We start from the raw sequence: 7,076 nt of genomic DNA, 5'->3' as shown, positions 1-7,076 counted from the left end.
GAGATAAGTCCTTTATCAGATATGTCATAGGCAAATATTTTCTCCCAATCTCTAGATTCTCTTTTTACCCTTTTAACCAAGTCTTTCAATGCACATAAGAATTTAATTTTTAAAAGGTCCCAGTCATCTAGCTTCTCTTGTACCACTTGCACATTCTGGGTTATGCTTGATAGTCTATTTATGCCATAAATTAGGGCTCCTAGATTTGACCCTATTTTATCTTTGATGAATTTTATAGTTTTGGGTTTTACATTTAAGTCTTTGATCCAGCTTGCATTTGTTTTTGTGTATGGGGTGAGATATGGGTCTTGGTTCATTTTTCTAAGATCCAGAGTTCTTTATACTGTATACTTGAGTAAATAGTTTTGACATAATTCAAAGCAGAAAATACAGAAAGAAGACAACACTTAAAATATGAGAGTAATTCCAACTAAGCATATAGCGAATTTGAGGCATTGGTAGAAAATCACATACAGATATATGTTTGACAAAAGCATTTGTTATCTCTTGTTCAAAACAAGCAAACAAACTGATGTTACTATTACATCAGAATACCCAAGGTAACTTATAAGTTTTTCTGTTGACTACATAAAACAGGGAATAATTCATGACAGTATGCCAGCTGAATTCACATACACATATGGAATCATCCAGGGAGCAATAATTGATGAAGAACAAAGCAAGGCCAAAGATAGACTCTAGGTAAAGGAGTAAGCAGAGTTTAAATGTCCAGGAAAAGAGAATCAGAAAGAGAGTTCTAAAAAGTCAGAAGAAAGCTAGAAAAATTAAGTTACGGAAATGAAACCATAAGTGTATAAAGAAGAAAAACATGCCCCATGGTATAGGGACAAGAGGGAATGAGAAATAAGAAGTCCTTGGATTTAGCTGTTAGGGATTTGGGTTGATGATCATTTTCAAAACAGTAACTTTATTGATTATAATGTAGAAAATTTATATTGGAGAAGACTCAGCTGTAAATGGAAAGTCAGGTGAGCAAAGACATAATATCTAAATGATACTCTCTCAAGCATTCAAGGAGAGAGAAGGTGATATCTAGTTGTTTGAGGTTAAGAATGGGAATGTTAGTTGATGTCCACCCTATACCAGGTACCGTGCCAGACATATTACATATGCATTGCATCATCTATTTCTCACAATAAGATTAAGAGATAGACTTTTTAATGTAATGTTGCTTTCACAAATGACAACACTGAGTCAGAAAGCTTAAGTAATGTGCAAGAGGCTGCATAATCAGTGATAAATCTAGCATTTGAAACTAATTCTTTGTCATTTCCCCTATGCCATGTTTTCATCTGTTGTATTAAAGGAAACTTTGATTTTGTCAGTTTATTTAAGCTATTGATTGTTTTGATGAAAAGATATGAGCATTTATCAACTATTCATATTTGCAGTGTGCATCAGGGAAGGAATAACTAAAAGGAGGATGAGAGGGAAGGAGGGAGAAAAAGGATTTAAAAAGAGAAAGTGTGTAGTGTATCAATTAAAATCCTACGAGAGAGAGAGGGTTGGGACAGGAATGCACAAGTAGAGAAGCTAGCAGTGGAAAGTAGGGGTAGATCATCCTTTAAAATCAGCAGGAGAAAGGAGTGGCTGGGTAAGGATATCTGAAATATTAGAGGTAGAAGTTATGAGAATTGAAGTTGTAAGCCATTAACTTAGGGAAAAAAAAGGCATTGGAAACTGTGTAAAAATACTTTTTATGGAGTTGTAAAAGGTCTGGAGTTGTCTAGTATATAAAGAATGATAAAAAACCAAATCAAATCCACTGCCATTGAGTCAATTCCAACTCATAGTGCCCCTATAGGACAGAGTAGAACTGCACCATAGCTTTTCCAAGGCTGTAAATTTTTTTTTAATTTAATTTTTATTGTGATTTGGGTGAAAGTTTATAGAGCAAATTCATTTCCCATACAGCAGTTCATACACATTTTGTTTCATGACATTGACTATAATTCCCCACTTCCTCCACATAGTTACCTCTTCCCGTGTCCTTCCCTCCCACGCACAAGGCTGTAAATCTTTACGGGAGCAGACTGCCTCATCTTTCTCATATGGAGTGGCTGGTGGGTTGAATCCACTGATCTTTTGTTTAACAGCCCAATGCTCTAACCATTGTGCCACCAGAGCCCCTAAAGAATGATACAAAATCAAATTTGCTATATAATACTTTGATTATTTTCTCAGCAAAATATAAATAATTTTGTTTTATATAGATGTATGTAGGGAAGCAAGAATGGTCAGACTTCTTTCACCTACTTTGGTTATGTTGTCAGAAGGGACCATTCATTCCCTGGAGAAGGGTTTCATGCTTGGTAAAGTGGAGGGTCAGTGAAAAAGGGGAAGGCTCTCAACCAGATGGATTGACACAGTGTCTGCAACAATGAGCTCAGGTATAGTAAGGATTGTGAGGCTGACACAGGACCAGGCAGTGTTTCATTTTGTTGTACATAGGGTCGCTATGAGTTAGAGCTAACTCAATAGCACTTAACAACAACAACAACAACAACAACATGTATGTATGTATGTAAATAGGTTTGTGTGTATCACAAACAAAATGACTGTAGTGGCATATAATTTTAATAAATGTTAGAATCAGTGGTCATTTATGTTAAATCAAATTATTAAGTTTATAAATAGCCTTTTAAATAATTTAAAGATGCACCCACCTTACTTGCCTTTTGACTTTCAAAACACATTACCCAGAGTTCTTAATTACTTACTCAGACTCTGTTAAAGTTTATAATGGCTATGAACATCATGCCAGAGATGTTGTACGCAGGCATTTACTTTACTAAATATTTGGATTGTTCAAATAGATTAACACACACACACACACACACACACACACACACATACCTGTGATTTCCAAAACAAAAAATATACGGCACTGTTGGGATAGCTTTTTGATGCTTCAGAGGAGGAAATAATTTTAGGCTAGAGGGAAGTAGTTGCACTGTAGTTGCTATCTTTTTACTTTGTGTTGGCACCTTCAGTTCCTCAGCCTCAACAATGATAAGTGTCATGTTTTAAGAAGGGACATCTGAGCAATAGACATGCCAAAATGAGCTCACAGGAAAAACCATGACCTGCCTGATAAGAATAAAAGTATTTTGTCAAGTGCTTGGATAGAGTCCGTTGTCTCTTGTAGTGCCTCTTGTGTTTCAAACTTTCCCCCAGAGTTTCTAATGGTTTCTAATCCCTGATACATTGAGTTAAATTATTTTTAATATGGTACAGTATACCAGGAGTAGGCAAGGTGATGCTGAATATCTTTTAATGTTTTGAAAAGAAATATAGGTTCTTTCAGTTTCAAGAAAAATTGTATTTTACTGGAATTCAGAGAATACCAAAAGAAAGATTACAGTAGAAAATATTAGATATCTTCCATAATTAAAACAGTTATGAACCCAAATGGGGTTTTAATTCTGTGTTTTATTGTGCTACAAGTTTGTATAACAAAAAATTTACCAGTTCAACAATTTCCACATGTATAATTCAGTGACATTAATTACATTCTTTCTGTTGTACAGCCCTTATCCTTTTCAGACTTATTTCACCATCATTGATATAAACTGTGTCCACTAACTAGTGACACCTTCTTTCTCCCTCCCTCTCCCTCCCACTGTTGGCCAGCACTAATAAAATTTGGTTTCTATATATTTGCCTATTTCATATAAGTGAGATCATGCAGTATTTGTCCTTTGGCGACTGACTTGTTACTCTCAGTACGATGCTTCCAATGTTCTTATTGTGGCATGTATAAATACTATATACTTGAATGAATGTTCCTTCTATTCGAAGACATTGAGGATCCTTAATGAGCCACCAGGAGGTTAGTATGATGCCAACATTTGCCAATTATATCAGGAATGCTGATGCATTAGAATAGCACTTTGATTTTTCATATGTGGTGGTTTTTCAGTTTATAAAGTAGCTATTTTAATAGCTTTGGAAAAGGGAGAAAACTTCCAGTACTTCTCTTCAGAGAAAGCAAATAATATAGTGTTGGTATGAGAGACAAAGAAAAAAATAAAGAATGCTGCATCATTTTAAACAGTATTGTTCCTATTAGTAGGATGCATTTGTAGACTTCACTTAGTATCCTCAAATAGCTCTGCAATTTTCTCCATGTATAAAATTCAATTAAAATATGCTTTAAAAATGAATAACTTGTTATGTATGTTTTATAAGATTTTTTAAAAATTAATAATGTGCTTATTTGAAAATATATTAGCCATCAATGTCTTTCAGACAAGTGAAATCAACCACAAATGCATTTTGTATATTCTTCTATCATTTTTGTTGAAGTCAACCAATTATTTTAAGAGTCTCTGTTTATTAAAAACATACGGAAAGGTCTAAATTTCCAGGAAATTCAATTGAAATAGAAATCTAATTAATTTAAAAATAAATCATTATGAGTTACATTAAATTCATAAACTACTAAACTTTACGAATAGGTCCAAATAAAATTTTAAAGTAGTTTCATTCATTTTATTAGTTGGAATGGTTTTCAGTAGACTGGCTAAACATATATATATGTAACTGAATATTTAAATTACTGAGAATGTTTTAGAAAACAGTATATCTGGTCATTTTCTTATCAGCAAGAGATTTCAGTATAATATAATGGACCAGTGGGACTAATTCAGAAACCTAGGTGAATTCAGTATAAACATAAAATAACCATGCTGCTTGTTATTTGCTCCTATTATTTTACTAGGTTTTCTTTATAATTAGAACTTATGTCTGTATTCAATTAAAATGATGATTCTCTTTTACTGACTATACAGTTTGTAGCAAGAGATATATGATGATGGTAGACAAATTCTTTTATTAACCTTCAAATATTTTATAATGTATTTGTTGAATGTTGCCTACACTGGTCAGGAATCATTTCCCATCATGTCATAAGTCATCCTCTATATCTTCCCTTTCTTTTTTTCAGAGCCTCAAAATTATCTGACCAATCAGTCTAGTGAGGTATGTATTTAATTGGCATCATGTAACTCCATAATTGCAAGACTTTCATATCATTGTAACTAGTGACCATGTTAGGCAGTACATTGAAAGGTTTGCAAGTCAAGCCAACAGATCTTCAAAAAATGGACAGTAGCACATATGAGAAATTTTTAAAAGTAGTTTTATTTTAATTAGACTCTTTTAAGTTGTTATTTTTGTTATTGTTAAATGGACCCTTACAGGAATAAACACTGCTTACGAAAAGTAACCATGAACAGGAGCCAGAAGTTCCTTATGGTTATTAGGTTTCTTGAATAGATGACTTTGATTACTTTGGTGACCATGCCATTAAATATCTTTTAATGTGAATCCCTGGTGTATTTTATTGTTACAGAATATTTTTATGGGAGGAATAAGTGCTTTAGACACTTCTGTGAACAAATAAACATAAAAGTTTTAGTAGGCTTTGCTTGTGACTGGCAGGGTTTATTTAACAGTTCCATTTGTGAAAGGCTTGGGGATAAATAAAGGTTTTGCTCTGACGTTTTATCTGTAGAGATCTTCAGGTCATAAATATAATGTGCTAATAGGAAACAGTTTCCATAGGAGATGAATCAAAAGAATATCAATGTGATATCCACTAAAGATTTTATTGGAGTTTAGAGTCGTTTACAAAAGGCTTGTTATTGTTTGTGGGTTTTTTTCCCCTGAAAATCAGGCAAAAATGAATGTACTTCCTATGGGCATCCTACAGATCTATAACAGACACAACAGTTCTGGTTTTGCTACCCTTCAACGATGCATCTAAAATTAATTCCCACAAAACCTACCTGTGACCCACAAGGTTTGCTCTAAAAATGGTGAAGTCTTTTGGAACCTTTTTCGATTTCAATCTATGGGAATAATTAGTGCTTCACTCTACAATGAATACAGAATGTATAACTACTAATGAAATATTATAACTGAATGAAATATTATACTCCAGAGACAATTCTCTAGAAAAGATACTATGCTGGTTTGACTGAGAAAGGGAAACACGAACAGCCAAAAGCACATACGATTAAACTATGAGAATGTGGAGACACAGTCACAGTCTTTATTTTACTGATCAAAAAACTGAGGCCTAGAGGAAAGAAGGGCACTCTGGTAGCATAGTGCCTAAGGGACTTGACTGCTAACCAGAGGCTGGCGGTTCAAACCCACCAGCCACTGCTCAGAAGGAAGATGGGGCAATCTGCTTCTGTAGTGATACCACCTCGGAGGGGTTACTATGAGTTGGGTCCGACTCACTGGCAACAACCAACCAGAAGGAAAAAGAGGCCTGGCTGGTAGCAGTGAAGGGGCTTCAGATGATGGAAAGCTGATATTTTCTATTCCGTGGAGGTTAATGGGAATATCCACACTACCCAGCTGTCAAATGTTGATTTATTTATTTGTATTCACTATCACCAAGTTGACTTTTGCATAAGGATTTGTAGTAGAGATGCTGGGAGGCACACATAGAATAAGAAGATGATGGCAAAGATCATGTCTTGATTTCCTGGTGCTGCCAGAACAGAAATACCACAGTGGGTGGCTTTAAAGAATAGAACGTTATTTTATCACAGTCTAGGAGGCTAGAAGTCTGAATTCAGGGCACCAGCTGTAGGGCAACACTCTCTCTGTGTCAGATCTGGGGGAAGATCTTTGTTTATTTCAGTTTCTGTAGCTCCAGCGTTTCTCAGTTCCTTGGTGATGTTCAAGTGACTTCAACCACCCCTCCCTACCCCTCATTTGTGTTTATTCCTGTATCTGATGTGCTCTTTTCATATCTCAGAAATGACTAGGTTAAGACACATGGTATACTGATAGGGAAGGAGCTCTGGTAGCATAGTGCCTAAGGCTTTTGACTGCTATTCAGAAGACTGGCAGTCCAATCCCACTCCAAAGGAAGACCAGGTGATCTACTTCCGTAGTGATACCACCTTGGAAACCCAGGGAGGAGTTGCTCTGAGTCAGATTTGACTTGATGACAGTGAGTTTGGTTCGGTTTGGTTGGTACACAGGTATGACCTCATTAGCATACCAAAGAAAGCCCATTCCTAGATGGGATT

The sequence above is a fragment of the Orycteropus afer genome, unplaced genomic scaffold (assembly GCF_000298275.1).
Source record: "Orycteropus afer afer isolate SDZICR_OR568_19922 unplaced genomic scaffold, OryAfe1.0 scaffold00253, whole genome shotgun sequence".
Classification (NCBI taxonomy): Eukaryota; Metazoa; Chordata; class Mammalia; order Tubulidentata; family Orycteropodidae; genus Orycteropus; species Orycteropus afer.
The sequence above is the reverse complement of the archived record's forward strand: the minus strand, read 5'-3'. Positions refer to the sequence as shown.